This window comes from Protopterus annectens, chromosome 2.part2 (assembly GCF_019279795.1).
Source record: "Protopterus annectens isolate FY-2018-M chromosome 2.part2, PAN1.0, whole genome shotgun sequence".
NCBI classification, from domain to species: Eukaryota; Metazoa; Chordata; order Ceratodontiformes; family Protopteridae; genus Protopterus; species Protopterus annectens.
The window spans coordinates 608,086,922-608,111,421 of record NC_056730.1 but is presented as its reverse complement, the minus strand read 5'-3'; positions in this window follow the sequence as shown (position 1 = coordinate 608,111,421).

The window sequence follows — 24,500 nt, the reverse complement described above, 5'->3', positions numbered from 1 at the left end:
CAGACAGTGGCCAGCAGGTCAGGCAGATGTCACCTCATCCTATACAAGACAGATTACACTGATATAGCTTTTAGTCTATCCACATACATCATGGCATGGCTTGTAGGTCCTGTGTTATCTTGCTGAGAAAGGTCTCTCCAGCTGTTGCATGTGTCTGTTGAGGTACATACAAAAGACAGCATTATACTGTATTTCCATTCTGTTGAGGTTTGACTACAGTGCTGTCATACAATCCTAAGATCTGAATTTGATGTTGATTTATGATGTGTACCATACATTTGTCCTGGAAAATCATTAAAGAGAGAAGCTAGAAAGTAATGATACACATTGCAGATCATGACCTCACAACTCTTACAAGAGCATTGACTATACAGTTGTGAAATTTTGATGCGATCAACTCTCTAACTTTCCAAGGCCAATATAAGTCAAAGGTACAATGAGCGGTGCAACAACACAAATGCAGATGTACTAAGCACTAAGTTAGCTACTCAACCTGAGCATCAGACACAGATTTTGTATCACTGAATCCAAAAGGTAGAAAACAGGGATATTGTACAGGGTGTTGTGTGGGGGGACAGGAAGCCTAGGCTGACACAAAAGGTCAGCGAGTGTGTGTGAGTGAGTAAGAAGGAGAAGAACACAGACACTGGGATAAAACAACAAATGGCCAGTGAGACAAAATGAGTAACTGTTATGTGTGTGTCTATAGGGGACCTCCAGGTGAAATTGCTGTGCGAGTGTCTGCATAAACACAGCCAAGCTCTGTGCTAGCTCTATGTCTTGGTCTGTTGGACAGGTGTGAGTCATGAATGGTAGAGGTGGCAGTTCATTGTTGTCATTCTTGACCATGAAAACTGGCTCTGCCAGAAGTTGCACTGGCACCTCCATGCCCAAGGTCAGATGCAGTGCTGCTACCTGAACATGACCAATGTCTGATGGATGAGCTCCCTTCACAAGGATGCCCAGGACCACAACCCCATGACCTGCCAAGTCTGGGTGTGGACAGCAAATTCACTGATAGAGGAGTGAAAGTACTTCCACTATGGGAGCATGATCGGGCACAGCCATGTTGGATAACAGTAGATGATGTGTCTGACCTACACCCATGAGGATGCCATTTCCCTACTAGCAGATGCTCCATTACATAAACTGCTCTTTCCATGACAGATGCCCCTCTGTCCTTCATGGACACACCTCGTTCCAACGTGTTATTTATCAGATCCAGTGAATCGGCAACATGGTGGAGGCAATTATGCATGTCAGACTGTGCCATATCCATAACCCTGAGCATTTGTCTGGGGCACCCATGGGAATGTGCTGGTGGCACCATGACAGACCTAAACCTATGTTGAGTGGCACAGGAAGTGACACCTGCACGAGGTGGAGGAGGAACAGCAGGCCCCCTCTGAACACCCCTATCAATCCTCCTGTGTGGCACCTTGCCCACAATTTGGCTTTGGCCATAATCAACAGACACTGAAGCCATAGTAGCCACACTTCCCTGATCAATGTCCTTGCCCGCCACATGTCCAGTATCTGTGGGCTCACCAAACTTGGTAGGCATAGGCCTACTGTCTGTGTTTGATGGAAATGCAGGGGTTTGCTGTATGTCAACATCTGTGTCAGATTCAACCTCTGCAGCCCCTGACTGGACCTCACTTTGGCCACCATCATCATCTAGGTCTGCTAATACACTATTATCAGGTGGCACAGAGCTCACACTCCCACTGTCAAGAGCACCTGTGATAAAAAGCAAGAAACACAGGAATAAATTAATAGCTGCACTATTATAGTGCAATATATGCTAACAAACTAGCAGTGTTGCCAGTATTACAGACAATACAGCAGTACACACAACAAGCCTGAGGTCAGCATCACACACTGCAATATTTCTTTAAATTGCTCAGCAGTACTGACATGAAAATGTTTGCCTTACCATCTGCAGATGAGATACTCCTCTGTAGTCCAGACAGTCCTGGAAGAAGTTAAACAAGAGGTAAGTGCAACATCATCACAATTAACAGTAACATGAGGGGGAAGTATATTTACCCCTTAATATGTGCATTAAGTTTAATGTCAACAAGAATGTGGCTGACAACTCCAACCTAAGCTTATAACTGTAGCAATCTTCAATCCCCCACAAAGAATGCATGTGACACAGAATTAACTTATTAATTGTAATTGTTTTTCTATACAACAGTGTTCAACTGTTCAGATAACAAAGCTTACCTGGAAGATCCTCCTGGGACATACTTGTTGTCTCGGAAGGTGCTGCTCCCACAGCCAGGGCATGCTGTCCTACACTCACCTGGAAGCTGTCTGGATCTCTTTTATTGTCCAGCAACTGTTCACTGGTAGTTAGTGGAGGTTCCCTAGCAGGCAATCCCCTGGTAGCCATTTGCTCACTGCCCACTGTAGCTGCTCATCTGCATGCAGTAGTGATCATGTCAGTGGCCCTGTGGCACACCTGTTCATATGTTCTGCCATGGCTGTCCACAGAATTCACATTTTGGATGATTTGCTGCCATATTTGCATCCGGCATGACATATCTCACATCCCCTTTTCAGGAGAAAAGAACCATGTTGATGAAACCCATCCACAATTACTTGATTTTCCCATTAGTGAATGGGGGTCTACATGGATTGTCATGCCTAAGTGGCATACTTGTAGGTGTCCTAAAAGACAGCAGAAGTATAATACACATAAGCATCACATAACTACAAAATAACTGTTTCCAGATAAAACAGACAAGGTAGCCAATCAGTATTACCCACTGGAGAAACATAAAACAGTCTACAATGTCAAAACTAACAACAGGCAGGATGCAAAACAAGGAGAGTAACAAAAGCAATATATCCTCGTTTGTGTCATAACAATAACTCATTTTTGCCCCCCACAAAAAAATGGGCAAATGACAAATTTTGCTAAAACAAGTCTTTGAAATGCTAAAACTGCTATCAAAGGACCTGTCCTCTGAAACATTTGTACATATTTATCACACAGCATTCCATTTTCATGTATTGTCAATCATGTGCACCTGTAAGATGGCTTGACAAACATGGCCATGCCATCAGTACACTTCTCATTAATGCATACAGATAAAAATGGAAAAAACTTTGCTTCACATTATTCTTAAATACATTCCACCTATGCAGTATATAAATGACAAAATGGGAGCATAACTGCTGAAGTTCAGTACTCCTCTGTACAGAAATATCCTGAAGAAAAAGCATTTTTTCAGTCTTCCAGACATATACACCTCTCCTCAACATCTGTTTGACTAGCTACGTTTGCCTTTTTATAAAGGTGTAAATTATTAATGGATTACATGTGTCTTTTTGTTTCATAGATGCTAACTACAGCAAAAGCAGTTGAATTGCATGCTAATCAACCAATCTAACATGGTGGAAGTATTCAACAAGCTATAAAGCATCCATGTAGACTCCATGCTGTTTTTTCCTGCAGGAGTCAAAACGTTTGGAGTACAGGCATGGAAAGTCTACACAGATAAAATGCTGGGGGCTGCTGCTGCTTTAATCCATTTCTATGTGCTAGAGGCTGAAGCCAGTGCTGCTGTTGCTGCCAATAGGCCTAGGCCGAGAAGGAGAAGAGTTTTAAGGCCATGTTTATCTTATCATAACCTATATGACATGGAAATCTTAGAGAGCTACAGGGTGGACAGGGACACACTACAGGAACTCTGCAACCTCTGCCACCCTCAAATCAGAGCCAGAGCCAACTGAGGAAACCCATCCCATGTGTATGTAAAGCCCTTAGAATCTTAGCTACAGGTACCTTTCAGAGACCATCAGGTGACATGCTGGGGGTGTCACAGGAATCAGCATCCAGGATCCTCCACTAATTCCTGGATGCTATGCTCTAAAATGCTAATGAGCACATATATTTTCCATGTAGCTCTGAGGAGAGGGTCAAAAATATTCAACAGTTCTACTGGATAGTGCATTACCATGAAGTACTGGCTGCCATAGATTATACTCATGTAGAAATTAAGGTACCACATGGGGAACAGAGTAGGCTCTACATTAACGGAAAGGGATATCACTCTATCAACTGCCAAGTCATGTGTAATGCCAAGGAAATCATCTTGAATGTGTATGCTGGCAACTCTGGCAATTATCATAACTCATGACACACCACCCAACTGTACCAGATGTTTGCTAGGGGGATATCCCACAGGGTCATTTACTGGGGGATGCAGGTTATGCACTGGAAATGTGGATGATGACACCCATCAGAAATGTGCACAAACCCACAGAAGAATGCCATAATGAGGCACATGCTCAAACCAGAAATGTCATGGAGCATGTGTCTGAGCTGCTGAAGTCACAGTTCTGGTGCCTAGATACATCTGGGGGAGCCCTGCAGTACAGTTGATCGATATGTATAGAAATCTTCACAGTATGTGCAATGCAACACAACATAATCCTGAGGAAACATCTATAGCAGGATCAGCAGGGAGAAGGGGCACACATCTCACCACGAATGGCAAGGTCACCCCAGTCACAGGCAGATGAGAAGTCAGGGGGAAACACCAGATGCTGTGGATGTAGGCAGACATAGGTTTGCTCAGTGTGCCCTTGCATTGGCTAGGAGACACTACATAGTACACTCACTCACTCACACCCTCACAACCTATGGGCCTAAAACCTTCCTACTACTTATATAAAGATATATGTATATGTATATATATATATATATATATATATATATATATATATATATATATATATATATACACACACACACACACACACACACACATATATATATATATATATATATATATATATATGTTTGTAAGCACTACTCATAACAAGTTGTGTAATCACTAAATGCACTACATCCAAATATAATAAATGTACAAATAACAGTTTATGGTTTGCTATCAGTGTACATTCTGTTGCAGCTGGTTGTTAGAAGAATGAATTCAGTTCTTTGTTGCAAAGCTGTTTGTGCAACAAAGAGGAATAAGGCACCCATCCTGTTTTTGAAGGCATATTGGAATGAGAGTTGAAATCCAGACCTATGTAGAAATATCTCATGTGTACTAACATTTTCTAATGTGTATCTCATAGATTGTTTTTCCTCATTTCATGTATTTCTTCTTTTTCACTGGATAAGTAGACCATCCAGAAAGTAGACAGCCAGAAACAGAAACTGGATACTTTAAAGCAATGTTATTGCCTGTAGTAGCAGTTGTAATTGTAGGTCTAGAATGCAGATGGTCCTAGTTTCTAGTACAGCATGTGCAACCATTGGTTTACTGTTGTGACATTGCAGTTTATAGCAATGAACTGAAAAATGAACAATGGTTATTTCAACTCTCTTGTGGCAACAGGTATTAGTGTAAGACTGCCTTGTATATGGTCCTAGGTTCAAATGCAGTATGTTCTATGCACTTTTACTGTTGTTCCACTTCTCATTATAGTCACTCTCACTTATAAGACTTGACACAGAGTAGCTGATACTAATTATATGTATGAGGGCTGAGACCCTAATAGTGTGTCAGTTATTTCTTTCTTTATTTATCTATATATTATCACATTTATTATCAAATGTATGACTGTGGGTATACTGTGTACTATATTCCTGTAAGGATATTTCTGTTCTTTGGACTGTCATGGCCTTCACATTTGCCACACACACATACACAACTGTCTGTACATCAAATAACCTGGAAATTGTATTGCTTGTTACTGTTGCACACTACTACTCCTCTCCTTCATTTTATGTAGGATCAGAGGGAGAAGAAGGAGACATCAAACACTCCAGCCAGTGGCAGAGTAGGGTGACAGTGATGACAGTCCTTTGGATGAGGACTCAGTTCTCACTGTCAACCAGCTTGACGTCCATGGATCTTGGATGTCCCCACCATTACCCCATCCATGGTGTCCACCAACTTTTTGTGTCCATCACCATCCTTGTGTTTTGTTTTTGTCTGCCTACAATTTCTTCCTCACCTACCCAGCTTACCAGACCCAGACATGCCTCTGTCCCTTCCTCAATATTCCTGTCTCTCTCAAAAAAAAAAAAAAAAAAAATCAAATGGGCACCTGTCCCACAAAAAGGAAATGTCCCAAACATAATTCTCTATTTGGCACGTGTCTTCTTGACACATTTGATTCTGTCCAATTGATTATACAACATGATTTTGTTGTGGTCACCCCTCTCTTTGGAGGTGACAGTCCAAATTCAACTAATATTCTGCATATATTGCCGGTTTTTACTGTTGAAGAAATGGATGGTCATGATTCTTTCCCACCACCCTCCTGCACATTCCTGTATTGCTTTCCATTTGTTCTTCCCCCTGCTTGCTCTCCATTTCACCACTGTCCTATCTTCCTCATTTCTTTTCTTTAATGTATTATTGTGCAATGGTGTGCATCGCGTGCCAATGCACACCAATGATAAAGCAAAAGTAGCTAAAAGTATTAAATACAGTGGGATTCAAACCCAGTACCATCTGGCCCTAAAAATGAATGCATCACTGCATTAACACCTACTGTCAAAGGGTCAGTTAAGTAGCAGTTGTATTCCACAGATTCAGTACTAACTGTCATACTTTAGCAATGCTGCCACTGGAAGAGTTACATGACATTCCCTTATATACTAATTCTTAAGGTCTCCATTTTACCATCACACAATGCTGGGCAAACAAGATAATCATTACCAAACCTTCCACTATTCCTTTACTGCCCATGATTGTGTAAGTGCCGCATTATGCAAACAATGGCCAAAAATACTAAAATAATAATAAAAAAACTGACAGAGAAAGCATAATTTGAACACGAAAGAAAAGGAGGCTGGATACTAATGAAACAGAACCTGTGAATTGTGCACTGCTTACTTGCATTTCCAATCTTGGCAGATGTACATATAGTACTTTGGAAGTCTAACCTGACACATCCACCTGATGTAAGCATTCACAGTTGCTATCAATTAAACACAAACAATGAGGAGTCCCTTCAGTATGTTTACATCCCTACACAGATCCAGTTTTTTGGGATTCAGCAATTCTAATGAGTTCATACCTCATTTGTATCTTCACCATGCTGACAGCCCTGAATCTACACCAGAAGGCAACTGTGTATCTAGGGAAACTGAAGGGGAGCCTAATTGTGTATGTGTTGAATACAGAGGAGTACTAATTTTCGGATGATATGCCTGCATTTTTGTCAGCTACATATTGCATATGCTGACATGTAACTATGATAGTCTGTTTAATTGTTTTTATAATTATTTTGATTAGCACACACTTTAACACTGTTATCTGTCTGCATTACTTACAATTCTTCTGTTCCTTTGGAGGTTGGGAGAGCTAACTATATTTTTGTTATTGCATAAATAAGGACTATATTGCTATTGTTACTCTCCTTTTGTTGCATCCAGCCTACTATCACATGTTAAGGTCAGTTCTGTTCAAATCGCACACATTTTACTTTTTATTCTGTCCTTGTAGATTCCTTTCTGTGGCTGCATTCCAAATGTTTTGGAAATCATGGGGAACACCAGCACAGAGTCTACATGGTTGCTTTATAGCTTACTGAATAGCTCCAGTGTATTGCCTTGGTTGATTAGCATGCAATTCAGCTGCTTATGCAGTAATTAGCATGCCATGGTGCTTACCTTGTTTGCGCAGGGGTGTGCGCCTCTATACGACATTTACTGAATTTAAAAGTTTCCGTGCCTGTGTGGGCATCGAGCAGTGACGTGCAAATGGTGGAAAACCACCTTGTAGGCTTTGTTGCATCCTACTGATAGAGTATATCTCTGGCCTTATCTTTTCTGATAAGCCTCAAGGCCTGAAAAAACTGACAGCACTGTTGGTGACTCCCTGCTAGTTAGTTTTCTCACCCACCCTCCCATTTCTTGATCTGCTTTTTAAACCTGATTATTTTTAAGCTGCCCACCATTACTGTAAATTGAGCTTTAAAAGCTCCTCCCTTTCTACACTGCTGTATATATACTGAATTAATTATTTGTCTTTCCTTGTGGTTATTTTGAAAAAAGTGCATTTTGCCTCTTATATTCTGTTCTACTTATTTACTTGCTTTAAATTCATTATCTAGCTAGCTGTTGGATAAAGTAGTGTATTTTCACATTCTAGCAAGCTCTTTTCTGTGTTTTTACATTGAAAGGACACATGATGTTTCATCTAGTGACAGTGGGTGGTAGCCTGGTCTGTGTAAGTTAGAAAAACACACTGGAGATTCCTGCATACTCTTCAAATTTTCCCTTAAAACTACCTTCCTCGAACTATACTACTGTTCTAATCAGCGTATCCTATAACTAAAAAGATCATCTCTACTTGACTCCAAGTAGACTATTCTCTATCTGTTAAACCTAGCACTTGTTCCTACAGTACGTATTACCTTGATACAGCACTCTTGTCATAGATAGTATCCCAAAAAGGCAAACCCCCATTTCTTGGTCACCCACATCCCCCGGAATCTCTTTTAAAGTTTTTTTGTCTATTCCTTATAGCATGTCGAGGGATCAGTTGCTAGTATCCTCTCCTGCTCAGCTGGTGAACCTGGGAATATTGAGGCAATGTTACAATTGCCTCATGTACACAGACAACCCTCTCCTCCTCCCACAAAACACAAATACATGCGAGAGATGCAACTATACGGCCAAACTGGAGGCTGAGCTCTCTCAACATAGGACTGGCAAGACCAGTCAGGAGGAGAAGGTTACCACACACACTATAGACCCAGTCTCACATAGTACCATCACAACCTCAAATCATACACATAAACACACAAAGACATACTCGGAGGCTCTGATCAAAAATCTACCAAAACAGCAGAGGCCACCAAAGCAGACACCCAAACAACCACCACCTCAGAACACAACACCTGCAACACATAGACCTCACAGTCAGAGTGTCAAACAGTCACAGCCCTTAAGGCCAAACACAATGCCAGACACACTAGTCATTGGTGACTCCATAGTCAGACACACTGACGTCCCGCTCACCAGACTGAGTAAGGAGAGAGTTACAGTAAGCTGCCTGTCGGGCGCTAGAATCCGCCACATAACGCAAGCACTCAGGTCTCTCAACAGCAGGTACAAATATGACTCAGTCATTGTCCACGCTGGTGTAAACGACCTGAGACGTACCTCCTTGGACTACATGAAAAGAGACATTGAGGAGCTCTCTGATTATGTAGCCCAGGCAGGTATGACCCTGACCTTGAGCAGCATCCTACCTTCACCAAGAATGATGCCACAATACAGAGATAAGATGATCAGCTTTAACAATTGGCTTAAACTCTGGTGTCATTCAAAGGGGATACAATGTCTGTCTGCCTGGGATGACATGCTGGACAAGCCACGCTGCTTCAAGGGACGGCTTGCACCTGTCACCCTGGGATTCCGGATATTGGCAAAGGCTCTTGCCACCCCATAGTGCCTTTTTAGGCAAGGCTCAAATTCTAAACCTACCACCCTAGAACACAAAAAAGGAAAACAACTAAGGGTAATGCTGCTCAATGCCAGAAGTCTAAATCTCAAAATGCACGCACTCGAGGCCCTTCTCAGTATGGAGAACATCGATGTCTGTGCTGTGACAGAAACCTGGTTCAAGACTCCTGAGAGCACCCCAGCACTATCAGGTTTTACCTCATATCATGCTCCGCCCCAAAATCCGGACAATACCAAGAAAGGAGGGGGGGTATCCATATTCATCAAGGACACCCACACCTCAAGACTGGTGGCAACGCACGATGCATCGGAGACCATCCAGGTGCAATTAACCATAGGCAAGACTGCTCTGCAAATTGTAGCATGTTACAGGCCACCCTCACAAACTCAGGAACCTCACATGGCCTTCCTGTAAACACTGGAGGGGATAAATGTATCACCAAACACCATCATGCTAGGTGACTTCAATTACCCTAATATAGACTGGGAACACTACTCAAGCCCAAACACCCTAGCCCAAAAGTTCCTGGAATTCATAAACTCAAATGCCATGGAACAACTAGTCACCATCCCCACAAGAGGAGAAAACATACTTGATCTCATCATCACGAACATGGGAGCACAATGTTCAACACCGGAAGTATACCCCTCACTGGTGAGATCAGATCACAAACTAATCTCGCTGGAGGTCCTCATCCCACCCCACCTGAAATAAAAAGACCACAGTAAAGAACTTCTCGAAAGCCGACTTCACACTTCTAAAGACTAGTGTGGTCTCCTTTAAGGCCCCGAGCCGGCGGAAAACAGTACTCAAGCCGCTGAATCACTTACAAATGCCTTCTACCAGCACCTGCAGGACTGCATGGATAAGGCAATCCCAAGAAAAACAAAGACTCTTTGTACCAAAGGCAAGCGTCCAGTCTGGTGGACCCCAGCCATAAACAAACTCTACAACAAAAGGAGGAAGCTACTACAAGATAGAGCAAAATCCTTAAAAGGTAAGACACCTTTGATCACTATAAGTAAAAAATTAAGAGCTCTCATAAAATCATCCAAAGCAAATTTTGAGAGAAAAATAGCTAAAGACTCAAAAGACAATCATAAGGCCTTCTTTAGCTATGTTAGAAACCTGGGAGGAAACTCCCAGATATGCTCAGAACTAGTTCAAAATGATGTGAAGATTACTGATCCTACAGACATTGCCAACATACTGGCTGACAGGTTCAGTGCAAACTTCTCCCCAAAAGGAGAGATATCTATACCAAACGATTGCAGCCCCCCAAACATCTCTAACGCCCAAGTGAGAACTGCTCTCTCCAAAGCAAAAAACACAGCATCCATGGGACCTGATGGTGTCCCTGGCTGTGTGCTCCACGAACTCAACGAGGAATTAAACCCACAGCTAGGACAGCTGTTTAATCATAGTCTCACCTCTGGATACGTACCCAGGGAGTGGCGCACTGCAACTGTGGTCCCACTTCACAAAGGCGGTGCCTCCACCGATCCTGGAAATTACCGTCCCATTAGCTTGACAAGCCTTATCTGCAAAGCCATGGAGAGGATCATAATGGACCTCATAAATAAAGACATAGGGAATTTGCAGACTTTGGATCCAACCCAGTTTGGCTTTGTTAAAGGCAGATCATGCCTTTTAAACTTGGTTGACTTTTTCGAAACAGTCACCAAAGCCATTGATGAGGGAAAGGCAGTCCATACAGCCTACCTCGATCTGGTGAAGGCCTTCGATACAATACCCCACTCGGGTATCATTGAAAAACTCATCAGCTTAAATGTTAACCCATACATCACAAGATGGGTTGCAAACTGGCTGAGTGACAGAACCCACAGGGTCAGACTTGCTGGCGCCATGTCAGACTCAAAGCCTGTCACAAGTGGTGTCCCACAGGGCTCAGTCCTGGGCCCACTCTTGTTTGGCATCTACTTTTCCAAGTACATGCAAACGCAGGAGGGTTATGGCTGACAAAGTTTGCAGATGACTGCAAACTGGGCGACATAGTCGAAAACACATCTGACACAGATATCCTTCAGAAGGGTCTCACAGAGACGGATAGCTGGTGCCAGAGCCATGGCCTAAAGTTAAATGCCAAAAAATGCATAGTCATACCCTTCGAAAAACAAGGTTACCCCTAGCTACCATATAGGTGGCAATCCACTGAGCACAGAAGAAGTTATCAGGGACCTGGGGACCCAGGTTGACAGTAGCCTGTCATTCGACACCCATGTAGCTAAAGTAGTTAGGAAGACCTTCTACATTGCCCACCTTATCATGAAGGGATTCACATCTAGATCAAGGGAGGTCATAGTCTCCTGTACTCATCACTCATCAGACCAATGATTGAGTACAATGCCCCATTCGAATGTATCTGACCCGACACTTGCAGCAGCTGGAGAGGCCACAAAACTTCCTCACCAAACGGATAAAGGGTCTCAAAATCTGTCCTATGCTGCCCGACTGAAAGAACTCCAGCTCTATTCAGTCCCTTACCGCTTGCTCAGAGGTGACCTTTGCCTGACATACAAGGCCATGTCAAACCCAGATTTGATGAATATGCTTCACCTCAAAAAATCTAGATCCGTCAGAGCCACAAGGGCGGGAGACTTAAACCTCAACACGGCTATTAATAGGACGTACTGGAGGGATAGATTCATCACCCAAAGACTCCCTATGCTGTGGAACAAAATCCCGGTATATGTGAGGCAGAGCACCTCGCTGGCCTTGTTCAAGAGAAATCTTGACCAATGGATTGGAGATCGCAGATATACCCCAGGGATTACCTCAGTGTCACTGCTCGACAGAGGCACAGCAAAATAATGGGTATAGTTCCCCATAATAAAGGGGTGGCGTAAGCCACAAAACTATGGGCTAGGCTTGTAAATGCCCTCGGGCAGATAGCCTAGTATGAACCTATAAACCTATGAACCTATGCATGTAGTTCCTTTATTAGCTAGATGGCTTATCAATCATATTACCTTGATTTCAGTGCCTTTATAAATTCTGCACAGATGAGTGGCTCTTGGCTCATTTCTACAAAGTGAAGTACTTTTATTGAATAATCACACTTTTATAAGCAGTTTAAAATACACTGCTGATATCCTGAATTACTTATTGCCTTTCCTTCAGTTTAAATTTGCTTGTGTTAGCATTTCACTTCTTACATTCTTTTACTGTGCTTTTACATTAGGAGGACTGAAATTATTCATCTAGTGGCAGTAGGTGCTTGCCTGGTCTATATGAGTTGGGAAGCACACAAAAGGGCCCTAAGTGTAGTCATTTTATTGACCAGATGGCTGAGTAGTTAGTTTTTTCTGTATTTCTGGTGCTGATATAAATTCAGCACATTTGCATGGAGCTGTTCACCATGCCAGTGCCCTGTACAGATGCAAAGATCTAGAAGCACATTTCCCTTTACAATTGTCCATCAAGTGGTACTGTGTAAAACAGTAAATGTAGAGCAAATACCTTGCACACTGACAAGCTTAGTGCAGCTAGTTGCACATTGAGTGGCAATACTATTAAATTTAGTATTTTACAGGTAGTCTGCCTCCGAACACCTCCCAAAAAAGCACCCCTAATAGCCTTCTGTTAATCCCCATATGCCACACCCTTGTAGCTCACCAGTAAAGGGACCAGACAACAATGTGATTTCTTAGTTTCTCTGCAGCCAGGCTGGTATTGCTAGATATCTTGGGACAATGTAGCAACTGCCTCATGTTTACTGACAACTTAATCCTTAAAGTAACAGATGCAGAGTGTGAGAGGTATGCATATACAGTGATACTGGAGGCTAAACTCTTGCATAAAATCACACATCAGGTTGTTAAAACCATACACACAGCACTCCCCATATATAACACACAACACACACATAGACCAACATATACTGTGGCACTTAAATGCAACCTTCCTAAACAAAAAGATCTCCTAGAAAACCCATCAGCAAAGATTATCTTCAGCAAACCCAAAAGTACTCAGCAAAAGCAACACCTAACAACATACATGCATACATACATACAGCCTCAATCAGTGGCACCCTAAATACAAAGTCCATAGGGCAAGCAAACACACTTCATAGACTCTAGTCATAGGGGACTACATTGTAAGACATACTGATGCCCCTCCAACTAGGCTGAACAAGGAGAAGATAACAGTTAGTTAGTTTGGAGCCAGGATCTACCAAATTAGGCTTGCACTCTAATCACTGCACCACAGGTACCAGTATGATTCCATCACAGTCTATGTAGGTGTAAATGACCTGAGACATAGCTCCCTAGACTATGTGAAAAGAGACATTATAGATCTGTCTGAGTATGTGTTTCAGGCTGGTATGAGCCTAGCTTTGAGCAGCATATTACCTTCACCAAAATTATTGATTTTAGCAATTGGCTGAGTTTCTAGTCTCATTATTAAGGGATCCAATATCTGTCAGCATGGGAAGACATGGTTCATAGATTCATAGGTTCATACTAGGCTATCTGCCCTGGGGCAATTATAAGCCTAGCCCGATTCTGTATGGCTTATGCCACCCCTTGATTTGAGTATACTGTGCCCTTTTTAAGGTTTAGTTTACTGTGCCTCTGTCTAATAGTGACACGGGAGTAATCCCTGGGACAAACCTACGATCCCCCATCCACTTATCGAGATTCTTCTTGAAGAGATTCAGTGAGGTGCTCTGCCTCACATGAACTGGAATTCTATTCCAGAGCGAAGGGAGCCTCTGGGTTATGAACCTGTCCCTCCAGCAAGTTCTATTTATTTCTGTGCTGAGGTTCAAGTCCCTCGAGCGTGTGGCTCTAAGGGATTTAGATTTACTGAGGTGTTGCATGTCCATTAATTCTGGATTTGACAAAGCTTTGTATGTCAGGCATAGATCGCTTCAAAGTAGGCGGCATGCAACTGAGTAGAACTGGAGTTTTTTTAACCAAGCAGCATATGGCATCTGTTTGAGAACCTTGATCCTGTTGGTGAGATACTTTTGGGGTCTTTCTAATTGCTGCAGGTGTCGGGTAAGGTACATCCCAAAAGGGGCATTGTATTCTATGATGGGCCTGAAGAGGGATGAATAAAGGGGCACGATTACCTCTCTTGATCTAGATGTGAAACCCTTCGTGATGAGGTGGGCTATGTAGAAGGTCTTTCTAACCACTTTGGCAATGTGGTTTTCAAAGGAGAGATTGCTATTAACTTGGGTCCCCAGGTCCCTAATAACTTTCTCTGTACTTAATGGGTTTCCGCCTATGTGGTAATTTGTGGGCACATTGTTTTTGCCAAAGGGTATGACTATACATTTTTTGTCATTTAGCTTTAAGCCATGGCGCTGGCACCAGTTATCTGTCTCTGTGAGACCTTTTTGAAGGATGTTTGTGTCAGCTGGAGAGTTGATTATGGCGCCCAGTTTGCAGTTGTCTGCGAAATTGGTGAGCCATAGTCCTCCCACGTTTGCCTGTACCTCGGAAAAGTATATACCGAACAAGAGTGGTCCCAGGACAAAACCCTGTGGGACGCCACTTGTGACCGGTTTTGAGTCTGACATGGCTCCAGCAACTCTCACTCTGTGGGTTCTGTCTTTGAGCCAGTTTGCGACCCATCTTGTGACATAGGGGTTTATATTTAAGCTGGATAGCTTATCTATGATGCCCGAGTGGGGTATTGTGTCAAATGCCTTTGCAAGGTCCAGAGAGGCTGTGTGGACTACCTTCCCTTCATCTATGGCTTTGGTGACTGTTTCAAAGAAGTCAACCAGGTTCAAAAGGCAGGATCTGCCCTTGACAAAGCCGAACTGGGTAGGATCTAGTGTCTGTAGGTCCCCAATGTCTTTGTTTATGAGCTCCATGATGATCCTCTCCATAGCCTTGCAGACTAAGCTAGTCAGGCTTATGGGGCGATAGTTTCCAGGGTCCGTAGAGGCTTCACCTTTGTGGAGTGGGACCACTGTTGCTGTATGCCATTCTGTGGGCACATATCCTGTAGTGAGGCTGAGATTGTATAGCTGTTTTATTTGAGGGATTAGTTCCTCTTGTAGTTCATGTAGGACGCAACCTGGGGCGCCATCTGGTCCCATGGAAGCAGTGTTTTTTGCTTTGGAGAGGGCAGCCTTCACCTGAGCATCTGAGATGTTTGGGAGGCAGCCCTCTGCTGGGATAGATACTTGCTCTTTTGGGGGGAAGGGGGGAGAGAAGTTTGCACTGAACCTGTCTGCCAGGATATTGGCGATGTCTGTGGGTTCAGTGTATTTTTTGTCGTTTAGAATCAACTCAGAACAAGTCTGGGAGTTGCATCCCAGGTTTCTAACATAACTGAAAAAAGCCTTATGATTGTCTTTGGTGTCCTGTGCAATTTTTCTCTCGAAGCTGGCCTTGGAGGATTTTATGAGGGATCGTAATTTTTTGCTACTACTGATCAGAGATGCCTTCCCTATTAGGGATTTTGCTCTATCATGTAGTAGCTTCCTTCTTTTTTGTACAGTTTATTTATGGCAGGGGTCCACCAGACTGGACGCCTGCCTTTGGATGATTGGGTCTTGGTTTTGTTTGGGATAGCATGATCCATGCATTCCTGGAGATGTCCGTAGAATGCATTTATATAGGATTCTGCAGTTTGGGCTGTAGTTTCCACTGGCCCTGGGGCCTTGAAGGATTCCACTTCGGTTTTGAGAAGTGAAAAGTTCACTTTTGAGAAGTTTTTCACTGTGGTTTTCTGGGCTGGGGGTGGGGTCGGGATGTGGACATCCAGTGAAATTAATTTATGGTCTGATCTTACCAATGAGGGATATACTTCTGGTGTGGAGCATAGAGTCCCCATGTTGGTAATGATCAGGTCTAGTATGTTGTCCCCTCTTGTGGGAGTGGTGACTAGTTGTTCCATAGCATTTGAGTTTATAATTTCCAGGAATCTTTGGGCTAAGGTGCTGGGGCTTGAGTAATGCTTCCAGTCAATGTTTGTGTAGTTGAAGTCGCCCAATATAATGGTGTTCGGAGAGATCTTCATGTTCTCCAATGTTTTCATGAAAGCCAAATGGGATTCCTGACTTTGAGAGGGTGGTCTGTAGGATGCTATAAACTGAAAAGCAGTCTTGCCCACTGTTCGTTGCACATGGATGGTCTCCGATACTTCGTGCAATGCCACTAACCTGGAGGTGTGGATATCCTTGATAAATATGGAAACTCCCCCTCCTTTTGTGGTTCGGTCCAGGTTTTGGGGCCGAAAAGCATGATATGAGGTATAGCCTGGTAGTGCTGGGGTGCTCTCTGGAGCCTTGAACCAGGTTTCTGTCACTGCACAGATATCGATGTTCCCCATACTGAGGAGAGCTTCGAGTGCATCTTGAGGTTAAGACTTCTGGCGTTTAGCAGCATTACCCTTAGTTTCTTGTTCCTTGTGCTGTCTATGGGGTGGGTTTAACTTTTGAGCCTTGCCTAAAAAAGGCACTATGAGGGTGGCAAGAGCCTTTGCCAATATCCGAAAGCCCAGTGGTGACAGGTGCAAGCCATCCCTAGCGAAGCAACATGGCTTGTCGAGCATGTCATCCCAGGCTGACAGACACTGGATCCCCTTTGAATGACACCAAAATTTTAGCCAATTGTTAAAATCGATCATTTTGTCTTTGTACTGTGGCATCATTCTAGGTGAGGGTAAGATGCTGCTCAAGGTCAGGGTCATACCAGCCTGGGCTACATGATCAGAGAGCTCCTCTATGTCTCTTTTCATGTAGTCCAGGGAGGTATGTCTCAGGTCATTCACACCAGCATGTACAATGACTGTGTCATATTTGTATTTGCTTTGGAGTGACCTGAGTGCTTGTGTTATGTGTCGGATCCTAGCACCCGACAGGCAGCTCACTGTGACCTTCTCTTTATTCAGCCTGGTGAGCGGGACGTCAGTGTGTCTGACAACAGAGTCACCTATAACAAGAGTATTAGGTGGGTTATTCAGCCTTAAGGGCTGTGGCTGCTTGGCACACTGACTTTGTGGGTTATGTGTTGTGTTTTGTTTTGTTTTGAGGTAGTGTTTGCTTGGATGTCTGCTTTGGAGGTCTCTGTTGCTTAGGTAGATTTTTATTTAGAGCCTCCGAGTATGTTTTTGTGTATTTATGTGTTTTGTTCGCTGATGTGGTAGGACTATGTGATACTGGAATTGTGTTGTGTGAGGTTACCTTCTCCTCCTGACTGGTTACACCAGTTTTGAGATGAGAGAGCTCAGCCTCCAGTTTGGCTAAATAGTTGCATCTCTCACATATATTTGAACCAGTTTGGAGGAGGAGAGGGTTGTCCGTGTACATGAGACAGTTGTAACATTGCCTCAAAATTCCCTGATTCACCAGCTGGACTGGAGAGGAAACCATTGACTGACCTTTGGACATGCTAGAGTAATAGGGAAACTGAATTTAAGACGGACCAATAGAGGACAGGGTAATCATAGAAAGTATGAGTAAGTAGTGCTTATGGTTTAATAGTGCTAACTTGTAGGATTACTTAATTGGACCAGTGAAGGGCCTTAGAATGAGAATATGGTGTTTAAATTGAGAGATAGAGCAGTTCTAAGGGAAAAAGTGAAGAGCAGACTTTGTGGAGCCAGGAATAGTTTAAACCCAATTAGGTTTGCTCAAAAATGCGCAAAACCGCACAAAAGAGGGTTTTAAGAGAGGAAGATGAAGGAGTTTTGGAATTGACCCAGAATGGCCAATAAAAATACAGTTTCAAGTCAGTAACCACTCCCACAGGGGCAGGCAGGCTGCTCAATGTTTTTCACTGCCACTGATCAACAGCGAGACTTTCCTTTAGCCCAAGCAAAAAATGGCCTCACAGAAACTTACAAACAGTTCAAGAACAGCAAGCCTGTAACTGAACTTTTTTAAATCTCAGAAAAGTGGAAAAAAGCAAGATTTTTTTTTTTTGTTTTTTCAGAGATAGCAGAGGTTAACAAGTATCAACAAGTTATAACAGTGCAGTAAATGACCCCACACAAGAGTGCTAGGCCAAAGACAGATAAAATGCAAGTTTTGAGAAAAGACACGATTTTAAAAATAAGTGCAAACAGGAAATTCAGTAAACAGCTCTAGGTTGTGCTCTAAATACAGTTACTAATGCAGAAATCAAATTTAACAAGCCAGAAAATGCTCAAAATAGGCGGCTATGCAGAAAAACTTAGCAAATAAACAGAGGAAAAATACTTAAAGTCTCAAAAGTGGCTCCTTTCTTCTCTCAGTGTTTTCTCCTCTTGGTGGGTGCTTCACCAACAGCCAACAAGCCTGAAAAGACGCCAAAACCATGAGGCAACCAGGTTTTAAGAGAGGAAGATGAAGGAGTTTTGGAATTGACCCAGAATGGCCAATAAAACTACAGTTTCAAGTCAGTAACCACTCCCACAGGGGCAGGCAGGCTGCTCAATGTTTTTCACTGCCACTGATCAACAGAGAGACTTTCCTTTAGCCCAAGCAAAAAATGGCCTCACAGAAACTTACAAACAGTTCAAGAACAGCAACTGAACTTTTTTAAATCTCAGAAAAGTGGGAAAAAAGCAAGATTTTTTTTGTTTTTTTGTTTTTTCAGAGATAGCAGAGGTTAACAAGTATCAACAAGTTATAACAGTGCAGTAAATGACCCCACACAAGAGTGCTAGGCCAAAGACAGATAAAATGCAAGTTTTGAGAAAAAAACGATTTTAAAAATGCCATGTTGCTTTGCCAAGGATGGTCTGCACCTGTCCCTTTTAGATTATTGAATACTGGCTAAAACTTTATCCTTCCCCACTGAGACTTTTTATAGGCAATGCCAAATTTACAAACCTACTGACATAGCAAAATCAACTCTTCTAAACATCAAGGTGTTACTGCTCAATTCCAGGAGCCTAAACAAAAAGATAAACTCCTCCCCAAGCCCTCCTCCCCCTAGAGAATATAGACATCTATGCAGTGTACCCACATAGTGCAAGGTTTTAGGGCTTTCCACACCTTTAGACTACCAGCTGCACAGACAGGGACTAAAGGTGGAGGTGTCTTGATATACATCAGTAACAAGCATACTTTTAGGTTGGTTAAACAGGATGATGCGCTGGAGTTTCTCTATGTTCAGGTCACCATTGATAAAATCATGTACCATATCCTAGCAAGCTATAGCTCATCCTCTGTGTCCATGAAACTCATAGAGTATACTTAAACCTATTGGAGGTGCTCACCATCCAACCTAACACCTTACTTATGGGGGACTTTAATTATCCTCTTATACACTGGGAATCTAATATGGCGCCATATGTGCAGGCACAGAGATTCCTGGACTTCATAAATACAAATACCCTTAACCAGTTAGTGCATATCCCCACTAGAGGTTTCAACATACTGGACCTCTTACTCACAAATATGGAAGAATGCTGCACCACCCACAATATCATGTCCTCCCTGGTTGTCTCCTTCATAATCAAAATCAACTCAGTTACCCCAATAAACCCATTAAAAATTAGGAACGATTCCAAGACAAATTACCTTTTATTAGCAATAGTTTGTCAAAATTCAGTGCCCTTCCAAATCCAGAAAACACTACAGCCTAGGCAGAATTGTTCACAGAAACTCCGTACAACCATGTCAATGCCTGCATAGTGGCTGCTGTACTTAGCAGAAGTAAGACCAAAACTAACTCCAGAGACAAACCATCCTGGTGGCAGCCCAGATTAAACAGGTTATACAAAAAAAGGAAAAAAATATCATGGCTAAAATCAGGAAGTGTAACTCCCATAATGATAAAAAAACGCCCTATTCAAAATAAACAAAGGAATAATTAATTGCAAAAATCCAAATTTGAGGTCAAGATAGCTTTCCATGTGATAGACAATCATAAGGCCTTCTGGGTCTATATTAGAACACCAAAGTTTTAAAACTTCAAATGTTCTAATGTCAACCCCTATTCAACGAATGCTTAAAATATCGAGCATGCAGAACAGCGAATTGTTTCCCAGGGAAAAAATTTGCTGTTCCGAAACACATACACACAACACAAACACACCAAAAAAACAGCAATCCACACACATACACTTAAAATCCTACATCTAACCCTACACTAAACTGTACATACACTACTATATATCCACTTACCTTAACACAAAACCTAACCCTAAGGTCCATCCTATCACACACTCACCTCACCCGCGCCCTAACCCTAACTCACCTACCCCGCCCTAACCCTAATGTCCATCACAATCGCACACTTACCTGACCCACGCCCTAACCCTAACTCACCTAACCCGCGCCCTAACCCTCACGTCCACACAATCATACACTTACCTGAACCTGACCCATAACTTTCCACCACAGTGCTGAAAATAGCAAAGCCACAGAAACGGCCAAACTAATTCTTTCCCTAGGAAAAAATTTGGTGTTCTGCAGCTTCGCTATTTTCAGCGTTCACTGAATAGGGGTCGATATTAGAACATTTGAAGTTTCAAGACTTCGATGTTCTAATATAGACCCAGCCTTCTTCAGTTGTGTCAGAAATCTCGAAGGCACCACACAGCAGTGTGCTGAGCTGGTAGTTAATTGTGCCACAGTCACTGAGTCAGGCAATATAGCAAATCTGCTAGCTGACAAATTCAATTCCTATTTTACCCCAACTCACTCCCAGCCATCTCCCAAGAAATACATTCAAACATAACCCATCCAACTATACCTATAGAGCATGTCCTGTCTGCCTTCACTAAGGCCAAGAACACAGCCTCGGTGGGTCCTGATAATATCTCAGGATGCATCCTAAATAGTATAAAACATGACCTATCAGAGCCACTAGAGTTACTATTTAACTATAGTCAAAAATACAGGCTTTGTGCCATGAGAATGGAGACCTGCAACAGTCAACCCTCTTCATAATGCTGGACCTTCAACAGATCACAGAAACTGCGGACCCATTAGTCTGATTAGTCTTATATGCAAATCCATGGAAAGAATTATCATGAAAATGATCAACAAAGACATATGAGACCTTCATACACTGGATCCATCCCAGACTGGCTTTGTCAAAGGAAGGCCATCCTTACTGAACCTGGTTGACTTCTTTGAGAAGGTCATCAAAGCAATTGATGAGGGTAAAACAATGCATACTGCCTACCCTGGCCTGGCCAAGGCATTTGATAAAATACCCCAATCTGGCATTGTTAACAAACTTATAGAATTAGGCATAAACCCCTGTATAATACACTGGATAGCTAGCTGTCTCAAAGATAGGACCCAGGAAGATAGGATTAGTGAGACCACCTCCTCAAAGAGGCCAGTCACTAGTGGGGTCCCTCAAGGGTCTGTACTGGGCCCGCTCATCTTTGTCATCTATTTCTCAGAAGCCAAGGCTAATATCAAAGGTCTTTAGCTGATCAAGTCTGCAGATGATTGCAAACTAGGAGCAGTCATATAATTCCCCCCAAGACAGTAACATCTTACAAGAGGGTCTAACACAGAAAAATGACTAGTGGCAAAGCCATGGCTTAAATGTCAATGCAAAGAAATGCATTATAGTACCTTTTGGGAAGTCAGCCAGCCCAGAACACTACATCATCAATAAAACACCCCTAAGAGTTGACCCACTAGTCAGGGATCTGGGAATACATGTAGACAGTAACCTGGCCTTTGACCAACATGTATCCAAGGTAGTGAGGAAATCCTTCTGTGTTGCTCAACTTATAAGCAAGTGCATGGCATCTAAGTCCAAGGAAGCCAATGAACCACTGTACTCGGTCCTCATCAGACCCATCATTGAGTATAATGTCTCCTTCATTATATATCTGACCAGACACAAGCAGCAACTGGACCATCTGCAAAGGTTCCTTACAAAAAGAATACAGGACATAAATACAATGTCCTAGTCAGATTGCCTCAAAGCCTATCTCTTTACTCAGTCTCCTGCAGACTACTGAGAGGTGATCTATGCCAGACATACAAGGCATCCCTGGACCCCATTCTGATGAACCTTTTTGCACAACTGCAAAACAAACAGCATCAGAACTACTAGATCTAAAGACCTAAATTTTTCTTGCAACATAAATAGAACATGTTGGAGAGAAATATATGTATTTCAGACAATTCTCTTTCTCTGAAATAGGCTCTTCATTCATGTGAAACAAAGTCTCTCCCTAACCTTATTTAAATGTAACTTGGACCACTGGATGGGAAATCAAAAATTCACCTCTGGCACCCATGTTTCTGATGGACAGAGGCAGTCAGTAAGTCATGTCTTAACCAACAATCACCCCTATATAAACATCTAAAACATATAACTTATGGGATAAATTTGGGTTGCACAGCTAGGCTTATAAAGGCTTTAGTGGTCATTAGCCTAGTATACACCTATGAACCCATGAAGAAAATGCATGCTAACACAGTTCATTTTATTCTAGAAACTTTGTAAGTTTTTAATAGCAACATTTAAAAGCTATCTCAGGTTTTGGGTTTTTGTCCCCCCCCCCACCCCCCCACCATTATTGATGGCATTTCTCTCATCTCAACACAGCCCAAACTGTTGTTCAAAAACATTGGGTAAAATCATTACCAGCACTGTATATTCCACTCTTGTCCAGAATTCTACACAGTGGCTGTCTTATATCAAGTGGAAATGTTGGGCAAATGCAAATAAAAAAAAATAATAATAAAATAAAACACTCTGCTCCTTCTGGCACATTCATGCCTACATTTGAACATTTCAAGGTCTATAATCTTGTGACCTCATAACATTTAGCGTGAACATAAGGTGAAGCACCATCCCGGAGCATTTGCTGTGCTGTGGGTGCATTGTTTTCTTAAATGAGTGCTTTATTTGTTTTTTAGAGTAATGAAACGTTGATCTAATAAATAAATAAATATATAAATAAATAATAAAGGGGAAAGAGCTTCCCTATAAAGCACATAAGCATGGCACCATAGGCAGTTGCTTAGTTTACCTATGCCTGAGACTGGCTCTGACAAAGGCAACTGACTGATTTTCATGTAGGATCACAACTTCTATAGCATTCTGGTTGGTATCGATTTACAACTCAGCTGACTCATTCATGTCATAATATTTTAATGCTGGTATATCTTTAGCTGCTTTCAGATTATTTTAAAATTCATCCTATTTGTAACTCCATTCCCAGACAACAGCTTCCATAGAGGCACATGAAGATCAGAGACATCATTTAAAACATTAAGTGCACTTTTTGCAAGACAATACATCATTCCTAGAAACCTCAGTAATGCATGCTTGCCTTCTGACATTGGTACTTGCATGCCTGATCTGCCTTTATCTCTGTTGCATTTCAGAATTTCAGATAAGCTGTTATTAGAATATGACCCATGTATTTCTGACCTGTCACTCTTACTTTACATTTGATCTTATTTAAAGTGTATTAGTCGTGTTGTAAAGCATCTTTGCTTTACAGTTCATTTCATTTCCAGTTATATTAATCATGTTAATGTTGCAAGTGATTTTGCAAAAAAAAAAAAAAAAAAAAAAGAAGATTTTAGTGATTTTTTTTTTTTGTTTCAATGCTTACTTCGTTTTTCTCTATAGCCACATCCACAAAATGATGTCATGATAGGCATTGATTTACATAAATTGCAATGCATTATGAGTAAGGAAAATATCTTTAGAAGAATAGTTTTTTACTTACATTGTGGTGTCACAAAATCACATCATCACATGTTATTCTCAAGGTAAGGTTTTCTGTCTGCAATACTCATTTGTTAACTTGTTTTTCTAGGAAGCAAGAAACTCCTACTGATGCATTTAACATGGAAATATAGTAGCATATATATTAGTATAGGTAATGAGTCATTGTGGGTTCAGTATTTCATGATGTTATGGAAGGAATTTTCAGGTCCAGGAAAAATTTCATGGTGTCATCATTACTGACAAAATAAAATGCAAAAACAATGCACTTTTTGCATCACAAACTGTAGAATATGACATTGAATATAATAATGAGATTATATCCAACTGAGAGGATTTGTAATATACATTAACCACAGAATGTGACCTATATATTTTAACTTAAATTACACTGGCTTATTCTGCTCAGCAGTTACTT